Here is a 13,472-nt window from a genome sequence, read left to right on the forward strand (position 1 = left end):
AGGAATGGAGATAGGCTGACTGGAAAATCCTTTCAAAAAGAAGACTGATAACGATGCTCACTAGCTCCTTTGGGAACAGCCCTTTCTTGGATATAAATGTTGCAGTAGTAGTACCTGGGTTTCTTCTTTTAACTCTACATGAAACTTTTATTAAAGATATATAAGTGGGTGCCACTGAGCCATTTTGGATGTAGATGTAGTCTTTAAGAGACATACTTTTCTTACAGGCAGTGGGCAGGTATGTAACTGGTAATAATGCAGGAAGCATCTGCTAATTCAAGGGACACAGATGAGGCGCTCTGAGGATGTAGAGGATAGAATGCTTCAATTCAGACTTCAGTGACAAGGAATAGAAAGTGAGATTTTAATGACCTAGAAGGACACAGAAGAGCCAAGAGAAAGAAACATGTTTCACATCAATAAAATAGCACTACCGAGGAACCTCTTGGTCTGGAAGTTCATAGTGATCTGGAAAACCAGAAATGAGACCTGCACAAAGGAGAACAAGCCCACGTTAGGAAGGCATGGTATCCACAGGACAAGGCTCACACTTGGGTCTTGTCTCTGAGTGTCTGCTCGCAGCACAACCAGATTCACAGGTGCATGGACTCAGTTTTAGCCTCATCTTATCATTCAGTCAGGACATTGGTAGAAAGGGCCTTGAAACAGGATTATGAAAGCCGGTCTTGATGTCTGGGTCAGCCACAACTACCGACGATACTGGGGAGTACCTTCTCCTTTCTAATCCTTGGTGACTCTTCCATAAATTGTAGCTTGAAAACAGTACCTACCACGTAGCTGTCAAGCATTTTAAATTCAATAATGAAAAAAAGCTAGTGCTTAAAAAAATAAAATAAATACAAAACAAAAAGCCAAAGCAGCGGGGGCTCTGGAGATGGCTCAGTCAGTAAAGGATTTGCCACATAAACATGAGGAACTCAGTTCAAATCCCAGTCTCACACCTAAAAGCCAGGTTCAGTGGTGTATATCTGTGACTCCAGTGCTTTGGAAGCACTGTGGGTCTCTGGGAGCTTACTGATCAGCAGATCTAACCAAATTAGTGAGCTCCAGATACAGTGAGAGAATCTGTCTCAAAAAATAAGGTGTATGGCCATTCATGTGAACCTGCATGCACATGTATACCACACATATACACATACACACACGCACACAAGAAGAAAAAAAAAAAACAGTGGACCCATCTCAGAACCATCTGAGATAAATTTGTATTATTTTAATTATTGACATACAGGCCCTTTCTGCCATCCCTTGAAAACGTGAGTTCAATCCATGGAGCCCACAAGATGGAAGGAGAGAACCTATTCCCCTAAGTTATCCTGTGGACCTCCACAGGTGTACCATAGCATGCACCCCTGCACTGCCCTGACACATGTATATGACTATGTATATATACTTACTCCCCTGTTAATGTAATAGTAAAGTAGCATTATTATGCCATCCTCTTATTAAGATGACAGAGCACTTCTGCACTGCTTGGCATTTGCTCACAGGCCTCCAGTAAATTTGGAGAGGCTCACAGGGGATGGTCCTTTCTGAGTTCAGGCAGATGCTGAAGCGTCTCGCTTCTGATAGACTCTGACACTGTAACTGTAGACTGTAAAGATTCCTCGAGTCACTGTCAACATTCACTGCCGTGACAGTGTCTCTACTCTTGATCTTTGCATTGATTCATGTTTTTACCTTCCTTCCACATCTTTTGAACTTTCCTTTGAAGTTTGTGAAGACTCACGTGTCTGAAAACTTAGTCTATCTTCAGATATGAGACGAGAATGTTAACTAGTGTTTGCCAGAAAACCTACCTCTTTAACTTTTTTTTAAAATTTAATCTCAGTGCCTCAAAAAGAAAAGCTTTCACTTAAAGCCCAGCGTTTCAGAAAAGCATTTTTTTCATGGGAATTCTTAATGGGGAAGACTGTAGATAATGAATTTAAGGAAAGTATCTGGCAGCACAGGCTTATGCGAGTTTGAAGTGCTTGGTGAAATCTCAGACGGTCCAAGTGAAAAATTACTCAGCCTGCTTCCTCAAGATAGACTTGTTTGTACAGTGACTGGAAGTTTAGATGGGTGGAACAGGAGAGAGATACACACGCTGTTCTTATGAGCTCTGTTTATAACCTCTCAGTTTGGAACACAAGCTAGTTAACATCTTCATTTGTGCTTCCTGGGTCATTAGTGAATAGTACAGTTCTGTGGAACTCAGAAAGGTGAGGCCTCCCCTAAGAAACTCACCTATTGGGCTTTAACTCCTGGTTCCTAGGAAGAGCAGCCTTAAAGGGTATACTCAGTCCCATACTCTGAAAATCAAAGCTTTCAAATGTCCTAAGATTTATCATGTAGCTCCTTACTGCACAGGGTCTCTGGGGCCACAAAACCCTCCGGTCCATGAATACACTAAGTCCTCCCAAGAAGCACATAAACTAAGAATAACAATTTGCAAATTGCAAGGAATCAGGGATATAGCTGGTATATATAGTGGTAGAGCTCTTAGTTAAACATTTTAGGTCCTGGGTTCAATTTCTAGCAGTACACACCACACACACACACACACACACACACACACACACACACACACACATACACACATACACACACACACATCACGTTTATTTCCACAGTTGTTAAATTGCTTACTGGTGACATACAATTCATCTTTATGACCATATTTTATATAGTAAGCCCAGTAGCAATAATAAATATTATAGGGTACCTTACAGAAGTTCTTTCAAGTATAACAACTTGATATTCAAATACATCTATACCTGCTTCACTTATGTGTAAGAATTAGTCATATTTAATTTTAAAAATTGACATCAGTCTGAAAACTTTAAGAATACGGCCATTTACATATTAGATTCCAAGAATTCTAAATATTCATTGATTAATCAAAAATAATAGAAAGTGCCATTAAACATGACCATTTCTGAATATAAACCATCAGAGAGTCATTGAACTCATTAAACTAATTCTCTTTATTGTAGAGTCTATGAAGAATAATTCATTATAACCAATTTTATTTCTGTTGATATAACAGTGCTTTCTCATGCAGATATGCTACTAAAAGTTATAATTTTTCTAATCACCAACCTTACATATACACAAACAAGACAGAGAAACATACAATGTGTATATGTAAACATGAACAATGTACATATTCTAAATATATGTATATGCTTAAATCACTTTGTGAAGATTGGTGGCTTACACAAATATGTACAGCAAAATGGGCAAACAAATGAAACATGAGAATTGACGAATAAATTAATTTAAGTAGACAGGTAAAATCAGAGGAAAGCTTTGAACAAAAACTCTGCCATGTAATACATGATTAATTACATTAAGCTTTAAGTTTGGTTCTGAATTTCCTGGCAGCCAAAGGAAAAAGAGAAACATACATGATTAATTATGTGCTTCTATTACCCGTGAGAAAATAAACACCAGTACATTGGGGACAGAAGCTTTCATTGGCACTCTGTTCCAATATGAATTTCTCATGGGATTCTGGCATGAGGACACTGTGGACCACAGGAGCAGCTCGTGTTTTTGAAATAGATGTAGGAGACTGGATCAGGGCCCACAAAGTGGGCACTGAGAAACCAATGTAATCAACTCAGGATCCATAATCCTGGGTGAGCCTTGAAAGTATGTTGCTTCTAATCCATCAGGAAATTTACAAAATCTAGCAAAGGTAGGAAGATCTCATGGGGGTCATTGTCTTCAGAGATTCTAAATATGTCTTACAGCTAGATCTTAATTAAAGTCAACATCTGCTTTTTTTAAGAGGTGCTACTCATCTACCCAAAACAGCTGCACCCTCCAGATTTAAAGACACTTCCCTGGGTGTGACAGGCATTTGTCCTGTGCCTACCTGCAGCACATTGCAGAAACCCCTCTGGTATCTTCCCAGTGGCTTGAGGACTCCTTGACTAGAGGATGATGCCTGCTGTTTATAGGAAGATGAGGTTTAGAAGGCAGAGCTGAGAGAGAGAGAGAGAGAGAGAGAGAGAGAGAGAAAATGTGTTTTAATCCCCCATCCCAAAATAGCTAGTATCAGAGTCTTGTCTGAGGGCAAGTATTTTTGTTTGTTTATTTGGTTGGTTTGGTTTTGGTAAGCTCTGGCCGTCCTGGGACTCCCTCTGTAGACCAGACTGGCCTCAAACTCACAGAGATCTTCCTGCCTCTGACTCCTGAGTGCTGGGATTCAAGGCATGTGCCATGACTGAGCTTAGGGTTCTTGAAGGAGAGCAGAAGACTAGCCACTCTCCTCCCCAGGTACTTGCAGAGGAAGCACCTGCCTACGAAGGTGCTTGCCGGCTCTCGGCCACTCTTGACCTTTCCTTTGAATCTCCTTGTTAGCATTCTTCTGAGGAAGGAGTTTTTTCTCAACGTATGGCACAACTTGGATGTGCTACAGCTGCTTAGAACTAAAATGGTTCTAGATGGAGGAGGAAGTACTAGGTGGGAAAGCGTGAGTTCTGTCTATTGCAATCTCCCTGTGCAGTGAGTAGAGGTTTTCATTTGCCCTCATTCACTTATAGCAGAGAAGTGTGGTCTGGCACCTGAATCCTCACCCAGTCCCATGTGCTCTCGATAAATACCCTAAGGGAGGAAAAACCTTCACTCATAGCAGAAGCCATATGGAACGTAATAATGTCAACAAATTGGTAAGCTATTTCTTGTGTTACACTGTTAAGCTCAGCAGTATGAAGAGCATTTTGTTCTCCAAATGCTTAATTTATAGCTACAGCTATTGCTTTAGTGTACAACCTCAGATTTGTTTCATCAGAGAGAGCAATTGGGAGGCTCCAGGACAGTGACTAAGTGGGAAATTGAAGCAATGATGAGTGAAAGTGTAGTTTCTCAGAATCTCGTTTTTTATGGAAACCCCCTTAGACTAATGGCAGAAAGGAAAACATGTGGTGTGCCTTGGGTAAATCAGACCTAACAGGATGTTTGCGTTTTTGTGTTTAGTCTTCACCCATAGTAACAATTATAATGAATACATCAAAAATAAAACATGCAGCCCTTGTGACCTATCTTGTAATCAGCACAAGTGGGTTTAAGGCAGGGGACCCCAGCTGCATATTACCTTTATTAGCTGTTCCCAAACATTTTATTGCATTATTGTGGGGGGGAAGAACCATCAACAAACCTAACTTTCCAATGTATTTCCTATTCAACATGTATTTTATTTGGGGAGTATAACTAAGCAATATGTTTATAATTTCTTTGTTCTTAATTCATCAACATACTGTCTTGTGGGAAAATGATTGCAGCATAGGGGAATATCCCTGTTCTAACAAGCTGTCCTTCAAAAGAAGAATGTCTTTTATGCCCTTTCAAGGCATTCCACACTGTACAGTGCCTTTAAAAGTTCAAGTCATCATTCTTCATTTGTTTTTAATGATATTGAAAATATTTTTTTTCTATTCTGTTGGTCACATTTTGAACTACTAATTGAATAGTTAAATGATTTTTATCTTTCCTCATCATTTCCTTTATTGATGAAGAAACTGAGGCTCAGAGAGACTACATACCTTGCACAGGCCAGATGGCTTCTAAGTGGTAGAAAATAATGACTTCTCTCTTCAACTTTGAGCGGATATTTCTTAAGCATCTTCTCTGTGCACATAGCTTTCTGTCCCTCATAGAACATGTATTCTAGTTGCTGGGGACAGCAGACCAAGTCACAGATCAATTGAACAAGGATTGACTAGTGCTGTAGAGAACAACTAAGAATGAACGAACCACGGGGTGTTGGGAGTTTTTGTTTGAAAAAATCAAGCGTCAATGTCTCACGCTGCTGTCTTGAGGGAAGACTAGTGCAGAGGGATTGGAAATAGCAATAGAGGAGGAGCGGGACTCAGTTCAGACCAAAGCGGGATCTGAAGTCCTTAGAAGACTCGTGAATCCTTCTCCTGAGTACCAGTCCCCAGATTCCCTGTCAGAAGTTCCATCAGCCCTGCAGCTGCTCCCAAAATCATGGTGTATGCCATAGAAACTGGCAGGAGACCAGTTTGGACCCACACTGGCACTGATGCCCTTTCCAGCATTTGAATCTAGGAGAAACAGGATCTTCTGCTGCCACTGGAAATACATTACAGTCCATGCATCATCTTTCAATTTTATCTCTGTGCTGTGTTTATTTGGCAAAAGCATGGGGCCTGTAGAGCAAACATCTAGCATATGCAAGGGCCTGAGTTTGATTCCTACCACCACCACCACCACCACCACCACCATCACCATTCCCACCACTACCACCACCCATACACTGCATACCTGACCAAGCGTTAGTTGTGTTCACCTAAAATCCCTATGGTTAACATTTTCCTTTTTAAAGAGATTCTGATTTAAGGAAAATAGGTAAAACAGAGAGAGTTCAGAATCAGGATATTTTCCTTGCTAATGGAACTATGAGGAACTGCCTAGGACTATAGGACCTCATGGTACATTCCCCAGGAGGCAGAGGAGGAGAGGGAGGCAGCAGTATTCACATGTGAAGAGACAGCCACTGTCCTTCAGCTTCTGGCATTGGATGTACTCTCTGATCCTGAGTTCTGGGGAGGTCCACGGTGCCAAGAGATTATGTTTGTAGCACTTACAGATCCCCAGCTGGCCCACACTCTTAGGAAGAAATGATGAGAGAGCTGAAATGCAGCACTTGTCTACCTTCCTTCCTGATCTGCGGAACAAGGGACGTAGTGAGAAAACAGAAGTCTGAGGTCTAGTTAGTAGCTGGCTAGCTTTACCCAAGTCTCCAGAGTTCAGCGGAACATGAAAGCATCTGGGAAGCTTGCTTAACTCCAGAGTCTGTGGTGGGCATCACCCGAAAAGGGCTTTATCCAGTATGAGATGTGATTAATATTATCATCACAATAAAAATACATCCTATTAACTTTTCAAGTTTCTAGTCTTTCCCAGTATACTCACTGCATACAGAAGTTTATGTTACAGAGCAACTTAGAGGTAAATACTGTGACTGTCAAATGTGAGTGGACACAGCACAGAAAGAAGGACATCAAATAGTAAACTATAGTTAGGTAGAATTATGGCCATCTTTTTTTTTCCCAACGAAGGGATTATAGTTTACAAAAATGTGTTATTTCATAATATCTAAAAGAAAAAACCTTTAAATATTTTCCTCACGAAGAGATGACAAACAGCCAGATGTGGTGGTGCATGGCTTTAATCCCAGCACTCGGGAGGCAGAGGCAGGCGGATCTCTGTGAGTTCAAGGCCAGCCTGGTCTACAGAGCGAGTCCCAGGACAGCCAGGGCTGTTACACAGAGAAATCCTGCCTCAAGAAAAGAAAAAGAAAAACAAAGGAAGGAAGGAAGGAAGGAAGGAAGGGAGGGAGGGAGGGAGGGAGGGAGGGAGGGAAGGAAGGAAGGAAGGAAGGAAGGAAGGAAGGAAGGAAGGAAGGGAAGGAAGGAAGGAAGGAAGGAAGGAGGGAAGGAAGGAAGGGCAGAGAGAGTGGGAAGAAGAAATGACAAACATTCAGGCGATTCGTGTGTGGATTGCTCTGATTTCATCACCATACAACACATGCACGTATGTAACACAAAGTAACCCTTAAATATGTACAATTTTGTGTTGATCAAAGCTACAACTTAAAATAACAAGAAAATGAAGATAGGGTAGAGAATGAGAAAAATAGCAAAAAAAACAGGGGCGGGGGCGGGGGACAAAGAAAAGCAAGACAGCAGATGTGAAACAATGAAAAGTTCTCAGACCCTGTTGGTAGGACAGAGGTTAAGCATGAGGCACTGTATCCCCCTGCTCTCCAGGGCACCAGGTTGAATGCACCTCCCACAGCCTCCATAGTAGCTGGGATGGCCACGGGCCACATAGAATGGATCTGCACACATGTGAGGTGCAGTAGAAAGAAAGGGGCGTGGAGGCTTTGGCATTAAAACTTCAAGTTCATGGCCATGGTGACTGACAGGTGGGCTGTGAGATTTGGTGACTATGCAGACCTCTAGACGCATAATCTGGGAGGCCAGACAATTTTCATAAAATCCTGGGTAAGCCTTGAGGATGAGGATTCCTTTTGTGCCGGTCTTGATGCTAAACCCTGCATAAATTGCCTCTCTGAGGGTGGAATCAAGCTGAAAAGCCATTGTATCCCCAGAGCCTGTCCTCCTAATTAATCCTCAGAAGGATGGAGGAAGTTTCTAAGCCTTGGTTGGCTTTAAAGGAGGGAGGCTGGAATGCAAACCCAGGGCCTGGCTGCAAAGGATGGCCTTCCTGAACCTGACCATTTTCAGAGACACTGTCAGCCCTTTGCCTCCCTTGCTTCTCTAGGTCTCTGCCTGTCTCTCTTTTAACATTTTTGCTCATCACACTACAACCCTTGTGGTGGAACTTAAGGCTTGGTATAGAATTGTATTTTCTCTGTCTTTTGTTTCTGGAAGGCTTTCTCTCGCTCACCCACTTCTACTAAAACACTTACCACCGTTTGTAACTAGGTACCTAAAAGATGTGGTTGGCCCTTGTATTTCCTAGCCTAGGAAGGTTATTTCCAGAATCACTTGCTTCTTAAACTTTTGCTGCTGGTATGGTGGCATGGGGTGCTGGAGTCATTTCTTTAGGATCAACATTGCCTTGTCATGTCAGGTATGAAAGACCCTCATGCTCCCACAAGAAGAGCTATATATGCCCAAGTTTGAGCTACTCTGTTCTTCTGTGTCTTGGAGTTCCAGGAAATCCTTTTCTAATTCAGCTTATCTTCTTCTATCATAGCTAAGCTAGCACTGTCCATACTGTGGAAGTCCAGAATGAACTGAGCTAATTAGTGGAGAATGCGCTTTATATAAAAACAGTAACAAAACAAAGCTCTGGTGGGACATCATGGGCTTGTAAGGATTTATGAGTTCTACAGCCATTTCAGCTAGGATCCAAATGTTTGTGTCCCTCCCCAAGTCCATGTGTTCAAATCCTGACCCCATGGGATGTTACTGGGAGGTGGAGCCTTTGGGGAGATGATGGGGTCATGAAGGCAGAACCCTTATAGCAGTCCCCAAAGAGCTTAAGTACCCTTTTGTCTTGTGGGGATGCGGCTGGAAGGTACCATCTCTAAGGAAGAGTGTTATTAGGGAATATACAGACTGTTGGCATCCTGTTGTCAGAATCCCAGCTCCCGGAAGAGCGGGAAGTAAATTTTATTGTTTAGAAGCACTCAGTTTATGATATTTTCCTAAAGCCACCTAAATGGATTAGGACAACCCTGCAACCCAAGAAAATGTGATTTGCTTCTAAACTGTAATGAGTGTCACTCACCTGGATCAGTGATGAGAGATGAAATAGGACCCAGAGTTGACTGTTTCCTCTCTATGATTTTATGGAGTGTTTCTCCAGAATGACCAGGCTGGCGAGGGAGTCATGTGTTTGTGATCAGGCTTAACCTTCGTGAACCTTTAGCGGATCCATTCATAGGCATCTCTGAAGACTACTGATTTCTTTGTGCCTTTTGTAATGAAAACTGATGTTCCTGAAGTAGGGCTGGGAGCTGTTCTTTGTCAAGAGTTAAGAAATATAGACTACCTCATCTTTCTATAAATGTAAGTTGCTATTGTTATTATTATTATTATGTGAGAAGCCAAGTGCTCCCTACAGAACTGGGATGTGGTGGTGCAGAGAGAGAATGCCTGGCTATGAACACAGGCAGAAGTGTGTTGTCTCTTGGTAATGAATTTACCCTTTCCACAGATTATGACCCCTTCTGTAGCTGAACTCCATGAGGGACAAGTCTCCCAGAATAACCTAGTAGCACCTGGAATTTATTGGCTTTCGATTTGTAAGCTGGAAAAATTTAGTGGCACCCATGTTCTCTCCATTTGAATGTCAGAAACGGGTGGTGGAAAGCAGGCGGTAGTGAGAATTTTTAACAAAGTGATAAATCGAGGCTCTTACACGCTTTGCCATTTAGTGCCTGAGTCAAAAGATGAGACAAGTGGGGGAAATCCCATAGGAACTCATCATTGTCACTGAAAATGGAAAACACCGAGATCTCATTATTTGTGACACTACAGGAAATAACAAAGATTTATTTTTTTAAATGAATGAGTTGAGTGTGAAGACCAGGTTCCAGAGGCTGTATGTAAAAGGGAACCGTTTGGTCAGCTTGAGTTCTTACAGCTCCAATAGTGTTCTTTTACACAGAGACCAACTATGACATATGTAGTTTTATAATAACAACAACTGTGAAAATTTACCTTCATAGGGAAGCCAAGAGAGCCTAACAAGAGGTCTCTGGGGGGTGAAGATGGCCCGGAACCAGTTAAGTGTTCATCCTGGCCTGTCCTTTATTAATGATAAGAACTCAAGCAGATCACTTAAACTTTCCTGCCTCCAATATCTCAGAAGTCAATAATTGACTCCGGGACTTGTGTACAGATCTGATAGAAGCACATAGTAGGTCTTCAGTCAGTATAAACCCTGCTGGCCCTGCTCTTGTCAGCACTGTGTCCATGTTTGTTCAGCAGCCCTGGGTGTAAGATTCTGTGCTACCTTCCTAATGGACCCAGACCTAGTTAGGCCATGATCGGGAGTCAGTGCTGAGGTAGAGTTCCTCGTTCCTTTCTAAACAAGACTAAAGAAATCCACCCTACTGTTGAGCAGCCTGCCTGCAGGGACAAACTCTGAAACCACTTCCATTTGTGTGATTGTAAAGGGATAGGGGCCGACTGTTCACCAGCCCCAGAAATACACGGTAGTTTCTTTTCTCTATCTTGTTCTTTCATGCCCCACCTCCACCACAACACACCTTGCTGAGTTTCCTGACAGATCTTACTGACCACGCCTTTGCTATGTTTATCTGACCCGTGAGACTGCACATTATTTAAGTAATAACCAGCTTAGCACCAGACCATCTGAACAGAGGGCCATGCCAAAGTGGATTGGGGAGAGATTGCTGGTTTAATGAACTGCATTAAGGCCTACGTATTGCCAGTCTTGATCTCCTTCTGCAGTGGCCCAGCCCTCCAATTTATCACTTCTTTTATTTAGTGTATATAGATGTAGGACCATGTGCAATGCCCAAGGACAACCTGTGAGAGTCAGTCTCTCCAGTATGTGGTTTCCAGGAACTGAACTCAGATCCTTAGGCTTGGCAGCAAGTGCCTTTACCTATTGACCTGTCTTACCCCAATTCACAAATCTAAACATGATATTGCCTTCCTTGCATCTTTTCATGTTTCTGTAGGTTTCAATAATGAAAGAAAAAAAAATCCATGCAGAAGTTATTACATGGAAAGTTTTGGTTACATTTTGCAATAATTCAGGAGTAAAGTTAAATCCCCAAAGTACAGACATTTAGGTGAATGTTTCCTTTTCTCCTTAATTTTCTATTTCCTTTTCTCCTTAATTTTCTATTTTATATAATGATTGTATGAAGTGAAAGCAAGCACTACTTTTCTTTGTAGTATAGTGGAAGTCTGTCTTTAAAGCTGTTGGCTTTGAACACTTTAGAATGCCTAAGGAGTTTGCTGTCATAGAGATTGTTTGCAAGCTAAATCCTGTTGGTCTTTCTCTGTTAACATGGATCTCAGATGAAATGGCAATTCAGTATTTATCTATCTGTCTATCTATCTATCTATCTACTGTGTGTGTGCTTGGGAAATCTCTTTAGTGTGTTGGGCTGGTGGCCCATTTTCACTATTGTAGATGTGGTATAAGGCTTTAACAAGTCTATTGCTGGGAGGGTAAGAGGCTGCGGTGAGGATAGACCACTGGAGAGGAATGGGCTGAGCCTGCAAACATTACTGCATGCCTAATGTATGTCAGAAGCTCATTAATACTTTAACCAAGCTCAAGCCCAGAGGTAGTGCCGTGGAGGCTTTCCCCCTTGGCTCAGGATACTTTTCCTGAGAGGAAGCATCTTTCTTCCATTTGGCTTATGGGAGAGAAAGGAAGTAGGGTAAGAGCTAAATGTCTTGGATGCCCTGCATAGTCCTGAGCAGTAATCCCCCACCACTCTAGTGCCAATAGTGTTCCTATTAAGAAAGGGTACCAGCCTCTTCAGCTTCCTTAGTGTTTCCCAGAGTCCCATCTCTGGTCATTACCAAATGAAATGTTTTCTGATTCCCTTCTGTCTTCTCCCCTTTCCTTCTCCTCTCTTCTTCCCCTCTTCCCCCTCTTTGTGCCTCTGAATTTCCCAAACACTCTTCTAGAGTCAGGTTGAGGTTTGGATCTCGTATTCTCTGGGCCTCCTTCCTCTGTGCCCCATAGCCCTTGACACACAAGGGGCTTCTCCTAAGGTGTGGCCTACTCTCCTGACTATGCAAATTACAAGAGGCACCTATCAGCTCTTCAATCTACAAGTCCTGCTCTCACAGGACACCGCTAAATTGTAGGCCCTTGGTAAACTTGGCTGGATGAGTTATTGATTATATAATGTGCTGGAGTTGAGTTAAAAATCGGGGTTTCTCAGTACTATGGTATTTTTGTTCTGAGTCATTGTATGGTACCTTGTCAGATACTTAGCAGTTTTCCTAACCCCTAGTGACTAAAGGTCAGGAACCCCTGATGCCCACACACATGTGACAATAAAAGTTGTATTCAGACCTTACCAAATGTCACCTATGGAAAAAAGCACATTAAGAAACTTTGAACTAAGCTGTATGTGTGTGTGTGGCTGTATATGTGTGTGTATACATATACATATGTGTACACCAAATTGTTGATGTTTGAATACTCTGTGAGCTCTTGCAATGGACAGAAGTTCAAACTTACAAAATAAAACATCTCTTCCCTTATGAGAGCCCTTAGGAAGTCACCATCCAAGTCAGAGGTGTCCAGAAGTAGCATGAGCAAACTTGAAAGTGGTGCCTTTGCCAGGTAGTGCTGGAGCCTGTGCATTAATTCCTTCAGTCCTCACTCAATAGCTAGAGTACGAGATTGAGGAGCAAAATTATTACATTAGTTTCTCCAAGGTCCTCAGCCATCAGTGAACATGAGCTGTGGATGTGTGCCCAGTGGAAGACCTGGTCACAATCCTGTGCTGCCCACCTCTCTCTCCTGTGATTCTTTTTGTCTAGTGGAGAAGGCAGAATGGTTAGAGGCAGACTGCCACCAAGATGTGAGCAGCCCTGTGTTACCCATTTTGTGTGCTAATCTGTCCTCTTCACAGGATTGTATATCTGATATTGACGTACCTGGCTGTGTGGGTGCATACTTACAATATACACAGTTGCTCTTTGGGAGGTAAGAAGTAGAGTTCAGAGAGGTAAACCCTGGACACATAAGAGATTGGCATTTTCCCTCATCTTTCATACACAGGAGGCCTTTGCAAAAGTCCACATCTCTCAAGAGCCCTCAAGGTTAAAAACAGTGAATTAACATGGCTCCACAGCTTCATTAGATTTCTTTATTTCCCAATTTAATTTCAAAGCCCAAACAAGTTACTAAATTTTGGTGTCCCCTCCCTCCGTGCATGTGTGTGTGCGTGCGTGTGT

At 42.2% G+C, this 13,472-nt stretch overlaps 1 protein-coding gene across 4 annotated transcripts in view; it reads left to right on the forward strand.

Annotated features, from left to right (window-relative positions):
- The window catches only part of Nfia (nuclear factor I A), a 339,960-nt gene that overhangs the window by 200,176 nt on the left and 126,312 nt on the right, over positions 1–13,472 (forward strand). The window lies entirely within an intron of this gene.

The sequence above is a fragment of the Onychomys torridus genome, chromosome 2 (assembly GCF_903995425.1).
Source record: "Onychomys torridus chromosome 2, mOncTor1.1, whole genome shotgun sequence".
Classification (NCBI taxonomy): Eukaryota; Metazoa; Chordata; class Mammalia; order Rodentia; family Cricetidae; genus Onychomys; species Onychomys torridus.